Consider the following 16,809-nt stretch of genomic DNA (forward strand, 5'->3'; position numbering starts at 1 on the left):
GCATAGCAACCAAGCTCACTGATTGCCTAGGGACAGGAGGGAGTTGTTTTGCTTGAGTCTTAGGAGGGTTGCCAGAGGTTCTCCTACCAGGAGTGGGAGACAGTTGTTAGAAGCAGCAGAGATGTGGAGAGATGACGCTTCTTAAGGAAGGTGCTGACTGATGTGCATTCCTGATGTGCGTTGCTGACCTAGACAGAGCCTCACTTGAGGCTTCCCTGCCAGGAAGAGCTGGTTGCTAAGAGCTGTGAGGCTAAAGGCCATTGAGGGTCTTGGTCAGAGGAACCAGGTGTCTTTCCCTTCTGAGACCTTGAGGTCATCTTGCTGGTGAAAGGGTGGCCTCATGTGGTAGTGCGTTCCCTGCTGGCAGAAAGGGCCTCTCAGGCATTCAGGGACAGAATGAGTGGATAGATGAGACCTTTTCAATTCTGAGATGTGCTATCCTGGTACTTGGAACCTGTTCTGTGAGGGACCTGCTTTGACAGCTGGGAGTGGGGCAGAGGGCATGGTCAGAAACAGCAGCTCATGGTTCTTTCTCTTAACATGTAGGCAGGAGGTATGTGAGTGGCAGCATCTCCTCCCAGGAGAAATGAGGAACAGCAGATTACATGTATTGAATGCCTGCCAGGAACCCAGCTGCCAAGCTCTGTGTTTTCTATATATTTTTTCCTTAAAGAAGACTATGTTTGTAAAAGCTCTCTTTCCTTCTCCCACTTCTGGTTCCCAGAGGCAACCACTGATAGGAATTTTGTATTTATCATTCCACACTTTTTTTTTTCTTCTACATTTACAAACAATACATTATTTCTGGGCTTCCCAGGTGGTGCTAGTGGTAAAGGGTCTGCCTGTTAGTGCAGGAGATGTGAGAGACGTGGGTTCGATTCCTGGGTCAGGAAGATCCCCTGGAGGAGGGTATGGCAACCCACTCCAGGATTATTTCCTGGAGAATCCCGGGGACAGCGGAGCCTGGTGGGCTACAGTCTGTGCGGTTGCAAAGAGTCAGATGCGAGTGAAGTGACTTAGCACACACATTGTTTCTAATCCTTAAAAAATCTCTGCTATTTTACACCAGTTTTACAGAAAAGGAAACAGAGGCTCAGAGAAGTGAAGAATCTGGTCTGAGGTCCCACAGCTAAGGGAGCTGAGGTTCTGAGCCAGATCCCTCCAGCTCTAGAGTGGATGCCTTTCCTGTTTCTAGACGCTGGGGTTGCAGTGTTTCTGCAGTGACACTTGACAGGTCAGAATGGGGCCGGTGACTTCTCTGTCTCTTGCTGAAGCGTCTGCCTGCAGAGACCATGCTCCTCACCTGTTTGGACAGCTCAGCCACCTTCTCAGCTTGCTCTGAGCAGTGGCGCCCTCTGACACGTCGTTCCCTGAGGCAGCGCTGGTGTGCGGCGTGCTTCACAGTGTGGACAGAGGTCAGACTGGCCCAGCCAGCCTCCCTCATGCTTTGGCTCTGTGAGCCGGCACTGAGGCTCAGCACGGACTCTGCCAGAGGCGCTCCCAACTTGAATTGGAAAGCAAGATGAAGAGCCTTGTGTTCAAATCATGGTTCTTCCTTCATCCATCTCATCATCAAGCATTGGTGCCCTGGACTCTCTGTGTCCTAAGCTCTGAGTCTGTCGTGGTGACCAAATGAGACAGGTCTTCTGCCCTCATAGAGCTTACATTTTAGTGCAGTTTCTACCTTCTCACCTGTCAGAGTCTGTTTTCTCCTTAAAACAGAAGACAAAAATGACCTATGACAGTCCCACTTGGCCCAGTTGTTGGGAAGGTGACGTAAGATAACCTTTGTGGTCCTGCCTCACAGTTTTGTTGGTTTCTTTTCATTTTATTTCTTACCTGACTCCCTGGTGGGTCCACTTTGGTTATAGTCCTTCCTTCAGAGTTTGTTCTGTGTCAGTTAAGCACAAGATCAGGAGACCCTCCCTCACGCCTGGGAGCCCTGGAGATTCATATCTCAGCCAGCAAAGGAGAGGGCATGGTCAGACCAAGAAGCCAGATTCCACCCGAGCCCCCGTGGAGAACTGAGCCCAGCTGGCTGCCGGGCCCGAGCAGAGGTTGGGAGACACTGTCTGCGGCACAGTGAGAGGGGTGCGGCTCAGCAGGTCCCCAGCCGTGTGACCTTGGGCAGGCCACTGGCTGTCCCTGAACCTCCGCATCTTCAGGGCAGGTAGGGAGGCTGAGCTCCGTTCAGCAAGGGTTGTAAGAGACACTGCTGTGGAGCGGTGGGTCAGCTGTTGCTGTTTACTCCAAGACAGATCTGAGGGCTTTCTGGTCGCCCTGAGGGGAGACTCTCACCCAAGTGGATGGAGTTTTGTAGCAAGGAAATACCATAGGAGTGCTTAGAATGGAGAAGACACAATCATGGTTTTCAGTGATTTGAAGGGCTGAAGCGTGGAGGAGTGACTAAGTTCATTTGATCTGGTTCCAAAGGACAGGGCTAGGGAGTGTGTACTGGGCTGGTTGCTTTCACATGGGTGCTCTCCTTTAATAACCCCCATAGCATTTAGAGGGGTTCAACAGAACCGCACAGCGTTGTGCAACCTGTTGGGGACAGAGCTGGGATTTGAGCCCCAGTTTTCATTGCCTAATAGGAAGGAGGTGGGTTTCAGTTCAGCATGAGAAGCCTTGGTTAAGTGTTAGAACTGTCTAATAGTGGAATAGGCTTTCTGGAAGCATGTGAGCTCCCTAGAATAATCATGTTGAATCCAGACCCTGTAGAGGTTGCTGAAGAGAAGTTTTCTGCCTTGAGGCTGCCTTCAACTTCCTAGTTCCTGAGAAAATGGAGGGTGAGGGCTTAGTGGAAGTATCTGTTCTAGATAAGGGCCTGGTACTTACTCATGAGAATTTCACAAGGCCTGAGACTTGGACTCCCAGTGTGGGGAAGAAATTTCCCATTTCCTAGTTGTTGTGACTTCTGAGTGGATGGCCAATAGATAATCGCTGGAATGACCCTGGGGCCAGGTTGAACCAAGCATTATGTTTTACTTTTGGATTGAGAAAACAAAGACAAAACCCCAGTAAGTTTTTTGTTTTTTTTTTTTAAATATGCCCAAATCATCTTCCTTCTTTAAATAATACTGATCTGGACTACTTATACTCCAACCACAGTGGTCAAATATTATAAGACTCAGTAATAGCTATTTTTAAGGTAGAATTAATTCCTTACCTTTTTTTTTCTTATTTATAAAGATACCTATTTAGGAAGCTTGGAAAATACAGAAGTATAAAGAATACCATAAAAATTACCTATAATTATTTATAATACCCAGAGATAACCTACCCCAGCCAGAGATAACTACTGTTAACATTTTGATATATTTCCTTGTAAAGTTCCTAAAATTTTGTAATTGAAATTAAAAGTTTAATAATAATGTATTTATAATTTATATTTCTTTAGATTTTCTTCTGATTCTAAAATTAATCTGTGTACAGTGTTAAAGGTTCAGATTACCTAAATACAAAATACTGTCTATAATTTCACTCTCCAGGGATAGCTGCTGTTAACAGTTTGGCATCTATTCCATTTTGATGTTATTTGATTTCTTTAATTCATTTGTGTCCAACTCAGTAAAGTTGCCAGGGTTCACTTGGCACTGGGAGGTTTCAGTGTTCTGGCTTAGAGCCAGTCTGTCTTTGAGTATCTGCAAGACCTTGGGTGAGTTACTGTCCTCCTCCAGCCCTCAGGTTCCTCATCTGTTAAATGGGACTCATATACATTAGGGCTGTTCATCCACATAACCATTACTGCTGCTACTAGTAATTATTATTGCTACCATTGTCTTAGACACCTCAGCTCTGACACCTGTTCAGTTTAGGTTCAGTGGGTACCCTGGTGCGAGGGGCTGTGAGGAGATGTGGATTCAGCGTGGACTGGTGTTTAGTGCCCTTCTTGGAATCACCGAGTATTGAATTCCACAGGGTTCCTGGCATCAGGCCAGGGAGTCTGGTGGAGGGGTGGTGGTGGTAGGTATTTCTGGATGAGCTTCAAGGAGGTATAAATTTTGTGTTTTCTAAATTTTCTCCAAGAAACATGTCCTACTCTTTTAAATGGGAGGAAAAACTCTAGTAAAAGCTATTTAATAAATAGCCTTCAGTCTCTCCCAGCATCAGGGTCTTTTCCAGTGAGTCAGTCAGTTCATCACATCAGGTGGCCAAGTATTGGAGCTTCAGCTTAGCAACCGACCTTCCAATGAATATTCAAGGTTGATTTCCTTTAGGATTGACTAACTTGATCTCTTGTCCAAAGGACTCTCCTAAGAGTCTTCTCCAGCACCACAATTTGAAAGCATCAATTCTTCAGCACTGAGTCTTCTTTATGGTCCAACTCTCATATCTGTACATGACTGCTACCCCAATAAAAACTTCAAAAAAGAAAACTGGGTTCAAAGGCGAACCCTTGGCTTGACAGCACACAACTGGTAAATGGTGGAGCTGGGCCTTTTAGCTGTATCTAATTTCTTTTCACTGGTCTTAACTCACAGGTCTTAATTCAGCCTCCTCAGCCCTGCTGGGTATCTGACCTGACCTTCCACCACTTCCTGCTTTGTCTTTTACCTCCCACCATTTTGAGTGATTTCTAGCTCCTGCTCGCTTCGCTTGATGATTCTGGATCATTTACATACTGACTGTCCTCTGAGTGCCTTGCAAGCCCTTATTTATCCTCCATGGCCCTGCTCAGTGAAGGCTTGCCTGAGGAGAGTTCATTGTTCCCTCTGCTGTACTCCTGCCTCTCGTATGTGTTTCCTTCTTCCTGCGGGTCACAATGGGTGCACTGACATGCTGATTGAGGCCAGACTATGTCAGTGTAGGGACCGTCTTACTCTTCTTAGTATCTGTGTCCTACTGCCTGGCACAGGAGAGGTGCTCAAGTGTGAAAATACAGGTGTGCTCATGGGAAGTAAGTAGGTTTCATGATAAGCCACTGTCAACCTGTTCTGCTTTGGCTCCCCTTGAGTGCATTATGTACATGGCAGCCATGATGACTTATTTTTTTAAGGCAGATATAGTCCTGCTTCAATGGCTTCCCATTGCTTTTAGGATCAAGTTAAACGTTTAACATGTCCTACTGTAAAGCTCATACATATTTATAAGAAGAGATCAAGGCCTGATTGCTTGATCTAAGTAAAGGTGCAGTGAACCCCTTTCATGTTCAGACAGTTCGTTACGTAGATACAGAATGAGAAGAACAAGTTGAAGGTGCCCGCTCCCTGGGTTCCAGTTGCATACACTGAAAAGGGCAGCACCGGAACAAAAGGAACTGAGGACTGATCCGAAAGTTGTGGCGGCCCTGGTGCCACTGGTGGGTTTGTATTCTGCAGTTCTAGTTTAAAAAGTGCAGGGCAGAAAGCGCTATACCTCATCAGATCCTGGGAGGCGAGGAGAAAGTGTCTCATGACTGCCTCCCAGGGAGGTAAGGAGTCTAGTGGGAGATGACTTCACAGCTCCTTTAGAAGCCGCCTGCCCTCTGGTGTTCCAAGATGTTTCACCAGGAATTCCACCAAGACGCAGATAAGCTTTAGTTCAGGGTTGCTGGGGGGCTTTTCTCGTAGATCTACAAGGTCCTTTACAGTACCTGGCCCCACTTTACCTCTTAGCTTTATTTTCTGCCATTTCCACTGCCCTTTGCTCACTTTGCTCCAGCCAAGCTGGCTTTCTCTTTCTTTTTTCAACTACCAAGTGCTTCCCTGCCAAGGGGAGTTTGCACCTGCTGTTCCCTCTGCCTGCCAGGTTCCCCGAATTCCTTCTCCTAAACCACACATTATTTGCTTGACTAGGTCCTAGTCATGTTTCAGTTCTCAGATGAAAGATCACTTTCTTGGAAAAAGCCTTTCCCCCGCCTAGATTGGGTTCTCCAGCTTTATGCTGTTAAGAGTGTTGTAGCTGCATCATCTTTCTTTCACAGCACTTATATCATTGCTTCCATGGTCTCATGAGTGATATCTGACTTGATATCTATCTTCTCCAACAACTATAAGCTCTCACCAGTGGAAGGGACTGTGTCTTGTCTTGCTTACCTTATTAATTCAAGCACCATAGCACAAAGTCTTTTTGTGCTTGTGCTTAGTCGCTTCAGCCATGTCTTGACTCTGTGAAGCCGTGGACTGTAGCCCACCAGCCTCCTCTAACCACGGGGATTCTCCAGGAAGAATACTGGAGTGGGTTGCCATGCCCTTCTTCAGGGGATCTTCCCAACCCAGGGATCAAACCCAGGTCTCCTGCATTGCAGGCAGTTCCTTTACTGCCTGAGCCGCCAGGGAAGCCCAGCACAAAGTCTGAGGCTGGATAAATACGTGTTTAATGAATTAGTACTGCTTCAGTTTTAATTAGGGAGGTAGTGTGGTGGGAAAAGTGTTGACTTGCGAATTAAGTGACTTGAGTTCTGCTCCAAACAGCTGGATTTTTTTTGTTTGTTTTGCTGCACCATGCAGTGCCTAGGATCTTAATTCCCCAATCAGGGATCAAACTTGCACCTCCTGCATTAGAAGTGGAAGTCTTAACTACTGGACTGCCAGGGAAATCCCCAAACTGCTGTTAACTAGGTATGTATGGCCTGGGACAATCTGCATCTGTCAAGTGAATAAAAGATACTTGGTGATCTGGGGTCACCTTGGGTTCTGATAATCTGTGCTTTCCAGATGGACCATTTATTAGCCTAGTTCTAGAGGGAAGGGACCTAAAATGAGTATCCAGCTGCCTACTTGACCTCTCCACTTGGGGGTCAGACAGGCAGACTCCCAGGCTCACCCCAAGCCAGCTCTTCCTGTTGCCTTCCCGATTTCAGTGAATAGCAGCTCCATTTTCCCAGTTACTCAGGCCCAAACCTTAGTGGTGTCCTGACTTTCCTCTCATGCTTTCTTGGCCATTGTGTGAGCAGATCCTGTCATTAGAATGTCACCTTCTCACTGAAGCCGTGCCTAACTGTCCTCTCCCCACTTCCCCGGTTCACTCTCCCATTGCTTCTGCTGCCTTCTCTCTCAGGACACTAATATCTGACTGAGATTTTACTTGTTTCTCTGTCTCTATTTGACTGTTTCCCCCACCCCCCCCCTTAACCTCCCGGAATGGCAGTCTTAAGAGGGCAGGGAGTACGGAAACATTTTATTCATTGCTGTATCCTCAGTGCCTGGCACCCACGGTCACTCTTAGCTAGTTGATAGATGGGCAGAATGAGTAAACAGATGGTGAGGTTTGGTGGTAGGAGGGAGGGGAGACAGAATGACAGTGAAGATAGATGTTTTTCACCAGAGTCAACCCCGCTTATCATTTCTCAAATTTCTGGCTGCTGCTGAGATAATAGGGGTAATATTAAAACCTAGCTTTTTCCTCCTCCTTGTATCTTACTTCTCCAGTGTCCCCCAAAGACAGTTTTGTTCTGGAAAGTTGCATGACAGAGGGCACTAGAGTGTACACACTCTAGGAATTGAGGGGATCAACCTGAGATTACAGGTTTTAAATTTTTTAAAGTAAGGACACCAAAACAGCAGAAAACCAAACCAGAAAGCCCACCAAATCACCCTCTACTGTCACCATTATTTCTTTAAGGGATCTTTTTAACATCAAAAATACAGGAAGGCTCAACAAGGGACGTGTTTTTTAAGTGTAATAAATTTGACTGGAAAAAAAAAAAAACTTGCTACTTCGCCTTTATTTATCCCATTTTCCTGGTTGATATCTGTGTGTGGACAGGCACCAAGTGGGTGGGCTCAGGTGGGGGTCACTGGTGCAGGAGGTAGAATGCTGCAGAGAGCCTGGGGATGCAAACGCTTGCGGTGACGGTCCCTCGTTGTTTGGCTTTGATGTTTGTAAGTGACGTTTTAAAAATTTGAGTTACAGTTGACATACAACTTTCTAATAGTTTCATGTATACAACATGATTATAGATATGTATGTATTGCAAAATGATGACCACAGTCAGTCTCATTAACATCCATTGGCATACATTACACTTGATATTTTTAATTGAAAGGGGTCCCCAACCTTGGGGATCTAATGCCTAATGATTTGAGGTGCTGATGTAATAATAATAGAAATAAAGTTCACAATAAGTGTAATGCGTTTGAATCATCCCTAAACTATCCTGTGGAAAAGTTGTCTTCCATGAAACCTGTCTCTGGTGCCAGAAAGGCTGCATTAAGGAAGTGTTTTCAAACTGCCTATATTGACCTGTTGTTGGATCATGAAATTAACGGGGTGCAAGTTACTTTCAAAAAAATAATACAGAAAGCTAAATGGAAAAAGCCTGACCCAGAAGGCCACCTATTGTATGATTTCATTTATATGAAATACCTTTGATAGTCAAAATCCATAGAAACAGCAGATCAGCAGCTGCCAGCTGCTGGGACAGGGCGGGTGGAGAGAAAGAGCAGCCGCTCGCTTTGGGTGGTGGAGAAGTTCTGGAACGAGACCATGGTGATGGTTGCACTCTGAATTGTACATTTAACAGTGGTAAGTTATATGTGTTCATGTGTATTTTACCACAATGAAAATAATTAGAGAATAAAAACTATCAGTATACATTGCCCATGTCAGGTGTGAAACTGAGTTACACAGACTGGCACGTACCTGCTGCTGGATCACACCATAAAGTGTATTTTGTGCCTGTGTGTTTCCAGTCAAAAGTGGAAAGCCCTCTCTGCGAGGGTCCTTTTAGCCCAGAACATCTTGTGGCCAATATTTGGATGTTGCTAGGATACCACAACTGACTTTGAATGACTTCTTCCTTCCCTGATGACTCTCCACAAATGGCATGCGATTTGGAGTAAATCACTCTTTCTCTCTGTTTGGCTTTTGCATCTTAGCCAGTGTATTTTATTTAAAACCAAACATGATCTCATTTGAGCCCTGAGGAGGTCTTAGCATCCTTTTCACTTCACCACTCACATTTTCCTGACTTCACTGACCTCTGTACCTAATGCATACAATAGCTACTCTAACACACTGCCACACTGTTTCCATTTCTGTCGTGTCCCACCAACTTCTGGTCTTGAGGGAGAACATTGTGGTTTTGTAGAGTCAAGTGTGGTACAACTAAGCTCTCTTCAGGTGTTTGTAGCAAATAGCATATAGGTGTGCGGAGATAATGACCCTACCCCACCTCACCCCCAACAATTGAGGCTGCCAGTTGCCTCTTAGCAACAGCCTGGTGTGTTTACCACGAAGAATTTTGTTCAAGGGCTTTGAAGTTTGGAAGCCTCTTGGAGACAGTTTTTGGCATCTAGGAACATGTTCATTGTTTGTTAAATGACAGGGATTATTCTCCCTATTTAATAATTATTTTAAAATAGTTTGACCAGGCAGGGAGCTAGTCATCTATGGAGTGTTCTGAATCTGGCTGGCTTTCTGTGACACTGGGCTGGGTTGCATTGGATGTGTGCACACGTGCATGCCACTACCTCCATGACTGTGAACGAAGGGCGGAGGCTGTGGCTGCTCCAGAAAGACCTGAGCCCTGGGGGTTTTCCTCCTCGATGCAGATGAGATGCAGATAAATCTATTGTGATGTTGCTATGCTTTCCCTTAGGCCTTTGGGGAATTAGTGGGTTTATCTGAGAGCCTGCTTGCTGGGGAGGAGTATTTATAGAATCTGAGCTGGAATGCACTCAGAGCATCTAGATGGAGAGCATCTAGTCCAGTGGTTCCGAGACCCAGCTGTGTCAGTAACCTACGCTCTGACTAATGCTTAGGTTCCACCTCTGGTGACTTTGATTGAGAGGTCTGGGAGCCTGTAGGGGCTAGACACCATGTCTGTGAAATCTCCCAGGTGATTTTGAAGCATCCAGAATAATCTGCTTCTCCCATTTTATAGAAATGGAAAAAAGAAGGCACAGAAAGTCTAGGTTTTTTGTCCAAGGGTACCTTGTGACCCAACTCCGAGGGCAGATCTCTGAATTCCCACCCCTCGAATGTTCCTTCTTGGCCCCCACCGCCTCCTGTCACCTGGGGGATCACCCTGTCCACCAGACCACACACAGGGAAGTGACCCATGGGGTGGGCACTCTGAGCTTGGTACCTTCCCCAAATGTTGGATTTCAGAATTGAGGTTCAAGGACAAAAATATAATGATACTAGGGAACTTTGGATTTTTCTACACCGTCTGAAAACAGTATCACCTTGATACAAATTTGGGGAATTATAGGAGAAAATAATTTTCCATCTTAACTGAAACAGTTTTTTATAATGTTCATTGCCTTTACATATTTAGAATTATTTCTTGAGGATAGAGTCTCAGATACAAAATTATTGGGTCAAACGTATGGATGAGCCCTTGGGCGTCTTATTGACAAACTGCTTTATGAAAAGTTTGAATTATCAATAGTTTGCTTGCAAGCAGTCTATAAAAATATTTCTTTGGTTCTGATTTTAGTTTAGTTCAGTCTCTCAGTTATGTCTGACTCTGCAATCCCATGAACCGCAGCATACCATGCCTCCCTGTCCGTCACCAACTCCTGGAGTCCGCCCAAACCCGTGTCCATCGAGTCAGCGATGCCATCCAACCATCTCACCCTCTGTCCCTTTCTCCTGCCCTCAATTGGTTCTGATTTAATTAAAAACTAATGCTGGCTACATTCTTTCTAATTATAAGAATTATTATAAAATGAATCTTTTGTAGAAAATTTGGAAAATACAGAAAAATCAAGAAGGAAATTTAGGCCGTTGTATCTAGCACATAGATTTAACTGTACTTGATGCCTTACTTAAAAGATTTTTTTGTCATGACTTTTTACACATAAGGAAATACAGAAAATAGTACAAAGAATACCCATATACCTACCGTCCAGAATCAAAAGTTATCAACATTTTGCCTTATTTGCTTTCTTCACTTCTCCCCAAAGTGTCTTTGGTTTCTTTCTCTTTCCACATTAAAATCTAATTAAAAAAAAAAACTGCACTACATTGCCATGGCTTCTGTAGTCTCTCTCAACCTAGAACAGTCCCTCCCCACTCCTGCCCGCCCCCCCACCCCATTTTCCTCTATGACATTGACTTCGGGAGGAGACCAGGCCTGTTTCTTGCAGACTGTCCACACTCTGGATGTAACTGGTTATTCTCTTATTCCCTGCATTTTCCTTACACTGGAAGTCAGGTCCCAAAGCTTTCTTAGATTCAGTTAAATATTTTTTTGACAGGAATTCTTCCCATGTGATGCTGTCTGATCAGGAGGCACAAATGTGAGGTAGTCTTGCTATTGGTGATGCTCTTTGAACGCTGGGTTAAGGTGGTAGTAACCAGGTCCCTGTAGTGTGAAGGTACATTTTTTTCCCCCTTTTCCTTAGTAATGATAAATTCCTGTAAGTTAATTTGCTGAAACAAAGGGTTTGCACATTTTTAAAAACTAGAATACTTTTGATTGTTGTCCAAATGCTCATCACTGATCTTGCTATGTATGCTATACTACAGTAAACATGCTTTTTTTGCATTGATTTGTCTCATCTATGTTTTCCCCCTGATTACAAAAGGAGCTCACATATGTAGCATTTGGAAATACTTAGCCTAGAACATAAAAGTGCCCATAATTCTAATCTCTACAGATAATTGTTGTGAACAGTCTAAGCATATCTTACCAGTTTTTTTTTCTGAGCACATTTACATTTGTTAATTACTATTATACAGAAATGGGCCCATACCATAGTACTATTTTGCCACTTATTTTCGCCGAATGTCATGGAATTTTTTTTGCTGCCAATAGAGGTAGATCTACTTCCTTTTAAAAATTATGGCAAAATAGATATAAAATTTGACATTTTTTAAAAACATTTTCAAGTGTCCAGTGGCATTAACTACATTCACAATGTTGTGAGACCACCACCATTACCTTGTTCTTTTTAAACAACTGTAGAATGGCTTTCCTTCATGGCTAGACCAGAATTTATTCAATCAGTGCCCTATTTTTGTACAATTAGGTTGTTCTTTTAGAAACAATGATGTAGAGAATGTCCCTGCCAGTCTCTGTGCTCTTTTAAGGGAGTGTTTTTAAGAGATAGCTTCCTGGAAGAAGAAGAAAAGTTAGTCATAAGATAGAAACATTTCACATTTTAATAGGTAGTGCCTAATTGTCTTTCAGAAATGTTCAACCTGTTTACAATCTAACCAAAAGCATCTGAGACTGGTAAATTATTAATTTGTCTTGTTAACTGTTTGCTGTTACAAGGTTAACCGAACTTGCTTTATATTCAACCTTGTTCAATAATGAAGAACTGGTTGGTAAAGTTAAAAAAAAAATCCATTGGTTTATTTAACCAATGTTTATGTAACACCTCCTGTGTATCACACCTGGTGTTCAGTCATATGGGGAATTTTATTATGAAGACACAGAGACAGTCTCTTCTGGATCTTACAGAGTAGTGGAGACAGATAGCATCTCACAAATGAATGTTAGAAAGTAGTAAATGGGCATATGTGAGAGGAGGCTCTGCTTGGACTGAGAGTTCAAGAAGTTTCCCTAAGAAAGTGAAGTTAGTTTGGAAGTTGAAGGATGAATGGGAATTACCTACATGAAGGGCAGATTGGGAAGGGATGGACAGAGCTTTCTAAGCAGAAGAAACAGCATGTGCAAAGGCCCAGTGGCAGAGCCCTTTAGGCTTTGTACTGGCTGAGGAAGTTCAGTGTGTTTACTGCCCTGGAGGAAAGCAAATTCTGAGTTACTCAGAGACCAAATAGATGCAGTCTCACTGCCAGGACCCCATAAGTAGAAGGGATTTCAGAAGGACGGGAGACTTTCCAAGGCAAATTCTAACAAATTGCAAGTTGTCTGAAGGAGAGACAGAAGAGATGTACCTATAGACCTCAGCTTAGATTTTCAGAATGTCTTTGCCAGAGTTGGAAGGAGGGCAAATAAGTAAGGAGAAATACTAAGACAGCTGGAATACTAAGACAGACAGAAGAGGGTCAGGAATGTCAAAGGCCCACATGAGCTAAGGCTTCTGAAAAACGCTGATCAACCAAAAGCTGTGTTTGCAGTAAGCAAAATAAGAGGCATGCCTCTTCCGCCAGAATCCAGAAAAAGAGCACAACCTTATCTAATTTTGTGTCTTGTCTCCTCCGTGAAGGAAAAGAATACAATGAGCATATATTCTATGAACACACTCTGTGCCAAGCACTTAGATTAATTTCATTTAATGTTAATGCCAACACTTATCTCCCATTTTCTCTATAGGGAAGCTAAAGCTTGGCTAGGCTGAGTAACTTATCCAGGGCCACATCAGGTTGGTGGTGCTGGATTGGGCGGTCTGACTATAGGTCTTCTATCTGAACCATGACACCAGGCTGCCTTCAAATGGGAGAGGATAGGCTTTGTGGGGCAAGAGGGCAGCAGAATCCAGGGAAACTGGCTTCTCTTAAACAGGCCCGTGCTTACATCCTGGATTTACTGCTTATCACGTGTAGGACTTGTGACTTAACCTCTTTGACCTTCAGTTTCCACATCTGTAAGATGGGAATAACAATCATCTTGCACAAAATTAGACACAGAAAATGCCTGGTGGCATAGAGCAGGTACTAAATAAGTAATGACTGGGGTTTTTTTTTTTTTTTTTCTCATTTATTTTGATATTTCTTTTTTTATTTACTTGGCTGTGTTGAGTCTTCGCTGCTGCACATGGGATCTTTGATCATCCTTGTGGCAAGGGAGATCTCGTTCCCTGACCAGGGATCAAACCCAGGTCCCCTGCATTGGGAGCTAGGAGTCTTAGCCACTGGACCACCAGGAATGTCCCTATTATTTTTATTCTAAGATCACCCGTAGCCTAGTGTTCATTTTATTTTACATGTGAGATATACGTGGTCTGTGAATGAATGATACATGGTGTCTTTGCCCTTGAGGTCAGCCTCTTCAGAGTTAAACATGACACTTCATACACTTCAAACCTCTCAGTTCAGCTCTGAAGCAGGGAGCATGGCTGAGGTTTCACCCTTTGAAAAGCTAAGGCCTGGAGGAACAGAGTGAATTGCTTACAGTCTTACAGCCAAGCTAATAACATCCTTTTACTTTTTTGTTGCAGTTAGTAGATTAGTAAAACAATGAGTGCTGAGTGTTGATTTCTGTGGGACAATTGACAGGTCAGTCAGGCTGTCCCTAACCACAAAGCATAAGTGATGGCTTAGTGACATTTCAGTCAGGTGATTGTTATTATTGAGGGTTGAAGACCTAGGGAGTGTCACTAAATAGCTTGGCATGACCAAACGTCCACCCTGGGGAGCCTGACCTGGAATGGGTCACATTTGTACTGAGACTTGAATGAACAGCCTGAGAGTTGTTGCTGCTGTGTGTGTGGCTGACGTCCATTGGGAAGGCCAGCCTATCAGACCTGGGGTGACTGACCCGGACTCCTCTAGACCACAAGGGGCTGGAGGTGGACAGAAACCGGTGCTGAAATTAAGTCAAGGTTAAGGTATGTTTATAACACACCAAACAGGAACCTGGGCTATTGTGACAAGGGGCACAAAACTTGTGATCTTCCTGTGAACAAACACTCAGCACATGTACCCCTGTACCTCCACGTGACTGTTGGCAGGACCTGTGGAACAAGGCTCAGTGTTGCCTAGAAAGCTACAGTGATTGCTTGGGGTCGGGGGGGTTGCCACCTAGAGCCTGTCTGGTCCATGCATGGGTGGGCCATGAGAGGCTCAAGGCTTTGAACCTCCCTTTTCAAGAAAAAGAAGAAAAATAGATTCCAACTATATGGTATTCTGGAAAAGGCAAAACTATGGAGGCAATTAAAAGGTCAATGGTTGCTAGGAATTTGGGGGCAGAAGGGAGTTGAATGCACAGTACAAAAGTTTTTATGAGCAGTGAAAATTCTTTGTGTGACAATGTAGTGGTGGATGTAAATACTTTGTGTGACAATGCAATGGTGGATGGATGTTCTCATATTTTTGTCCAGACGCACAGAATGTGCAACACTGTTCATTTCATTAAAGTGGACCCTCAGATGAACTGGGGACTTGATGACAGTTCATCCTGGGTTAAAAAGGAAAAAACTTAAAATGACTTAGGATAGATGTTTTGTCAAAAATTTTGTTTCACTGTTATATACATATATGTATTATATATGTTTGTGTATTTGTTGGACAGTGATATAAAGTGTACTTTTTAGATCGAAAAAGTTTGCAAGCTCCTGTAGTTAAATTGTACTGGCAAATAAAGGCACAGATTAATTTCAAAGAAGAAAAGAAAGATCAAGGTAGAGCTCTGCACAGAAAATGAAGTCAGTAGTACAGTGTGGCTTGAGTGGTCAGTTAGGATGATGTCCATTGAGGTGTTAGGAGGTAGGAAGTGATGTGTGTGACAGCGGTGAGGTCTCCTGTCTCTTTGCCCTCAGCATAGGGCATGGTTGGGCTGTTGCAGAATTTAGAAACACACCGTATATAGGAAGAGTTGAAACACTCAGGGCTACCTTTGGCCTAGTAAAGAGGAGATTTAGAGAATATGATAGATCCTGTCTTTAAATAGCTGAGGAGGACCCCACCCTCAGCTGAGTTGCTAATGTGAGTTGAGCTTTAGGTTTATGTTGTTGTCGTTGGTGGTCATGTCGTATGGTTTGCGGGATCTCAGTCCCCCAACCAGGAATTGAACTGGGGCCCACACAGTGAAAATGCCAAAGTCCTAACTGCTAGAATATTCCCAGGATTACATATTTTTAACAATCTCAGGAGATTCTGTTGCGTCTGAGGCCTGGGAAGCAATGTCCTGAGGAAGACAGGTTAGATTTATTTTATGTGGTCTGAGAGGGCAGACCCCCAACTGAAAAAGTAGATTGTGCAAGGAAACAAGAATTTGGCTGATATTTTGGGAGAATATTTTGAAAATTTTCAACAATGGATTGGTGGTTGTGTGGGATGATGAATTCCTGGTGTTGGAAGGGGTCCAGATTTTAAAATATATAGATATCTTTTTAGAAGAAATGACTTAATAAACAGGCTTCCTAAAAACTCTTTCCATCCTTATTAATATATAAACCTGAGTCATCTGATATGGCAATTTAAGTTAATTAAAGTTGATAAAATAAAAAATTCCACTCCTCAGCCACCCTGGGCACACTTCACAGTCACGTGTGGTTGGTGGCTACCATGTTTGACAGTGAGGATCTAGAACATGTCCATCAGAGCAGAAGGTCCTCTTGGGCAGTGCTGGCTGTTGGGAACAGACGTTTGCACATGGTTGGTAAGCACAGCATATCATGACTAAGGACAGAGCCTGTAGGTGATTCAGTTGTTACTAAGAGTGTAGAGTTTATCCCCATTTTAGGGGCAGAGCTTAGGGGGAGGGCCTGGGGCATTGGCAGAAAGTGGGTCAGTCAGGCTGGATTGGGTCCTGGTGGCTGCTCTGTGGCCTCGGTCACTCCATGAGGGCCTCAGTCGCCTCACTTTGAAAACAGGCTCGTCATTGGCACCACTTCACCGGGTAGCTGTGAGAATTTGATGGACGTGATGCACTCGGAATGTTTCGCACAGTGCTCATCTCACTAATACCCCCCCTTTTTTTAATCCCAGAGTTATATTCTACATGAACATATTGTTTTGTCCTTTTTTTCCAGTCAGCATTATCACCTGCAACTGTGGGGTCCCACATTCCTCCTCTGCACAGCCTGTTGAAAGTCCTTTGGGACTTCCCTGGCTGTCCGGTGGTTAGGGCTCCATGCTTCCACTGCAGGGGACATGCTTCGCTCCATGGGCAGGGGACCAAGATCCGCATGATGTACTGCCTCCAGAAAAAAAAGTCCTTTGATTGGAAGGTTCTTCACCCGATAGAAGAAGGGCAGGCAGTAGAGTCCCTGGTGGAGTTTGAGCTGGAGGGCAAGTGGACCTTAA

At 44.1% G+C, this 16,809-nt stretch overlaps 1 protein-coding gene and 1 pseudogene across 1 annotated transcript in view; both read left to right on the plus strand.

Annotated features, from left to right (window-relative positions):
* Nucleotides 1-16,809, plus strand: part of ACO2 (aconitase 2) — a 46,772-nt gene that overhangs the window by 6,868 nt on the left and 23,095 nt on the right. The gene's annotated exons all lie outside the window — the stretch shown is intronic.
* Nucleotides 14,388-14,481, plus strand: LOC139030719 (small nucleolar RNA SNORA11; annotated as a pseudogene).

The sequence above is a fragment of the Odocoileus virginianus genome, chromosome 23, assembly GCF_023699985.2.
Source record: "Odocoileus virginianus isolate 20LAN1187 ecotype Illinois chromosome 23, Ovbor_1.2, whole genome shotgun sequence".
NCBI classification, from domain to species: domain Eukaryota; kingdom Metazoa; phylum Chordata; class Mammalia; order Artiodactyla; family Cervidae; genus Odocoileus; species Odocoileus virginianus.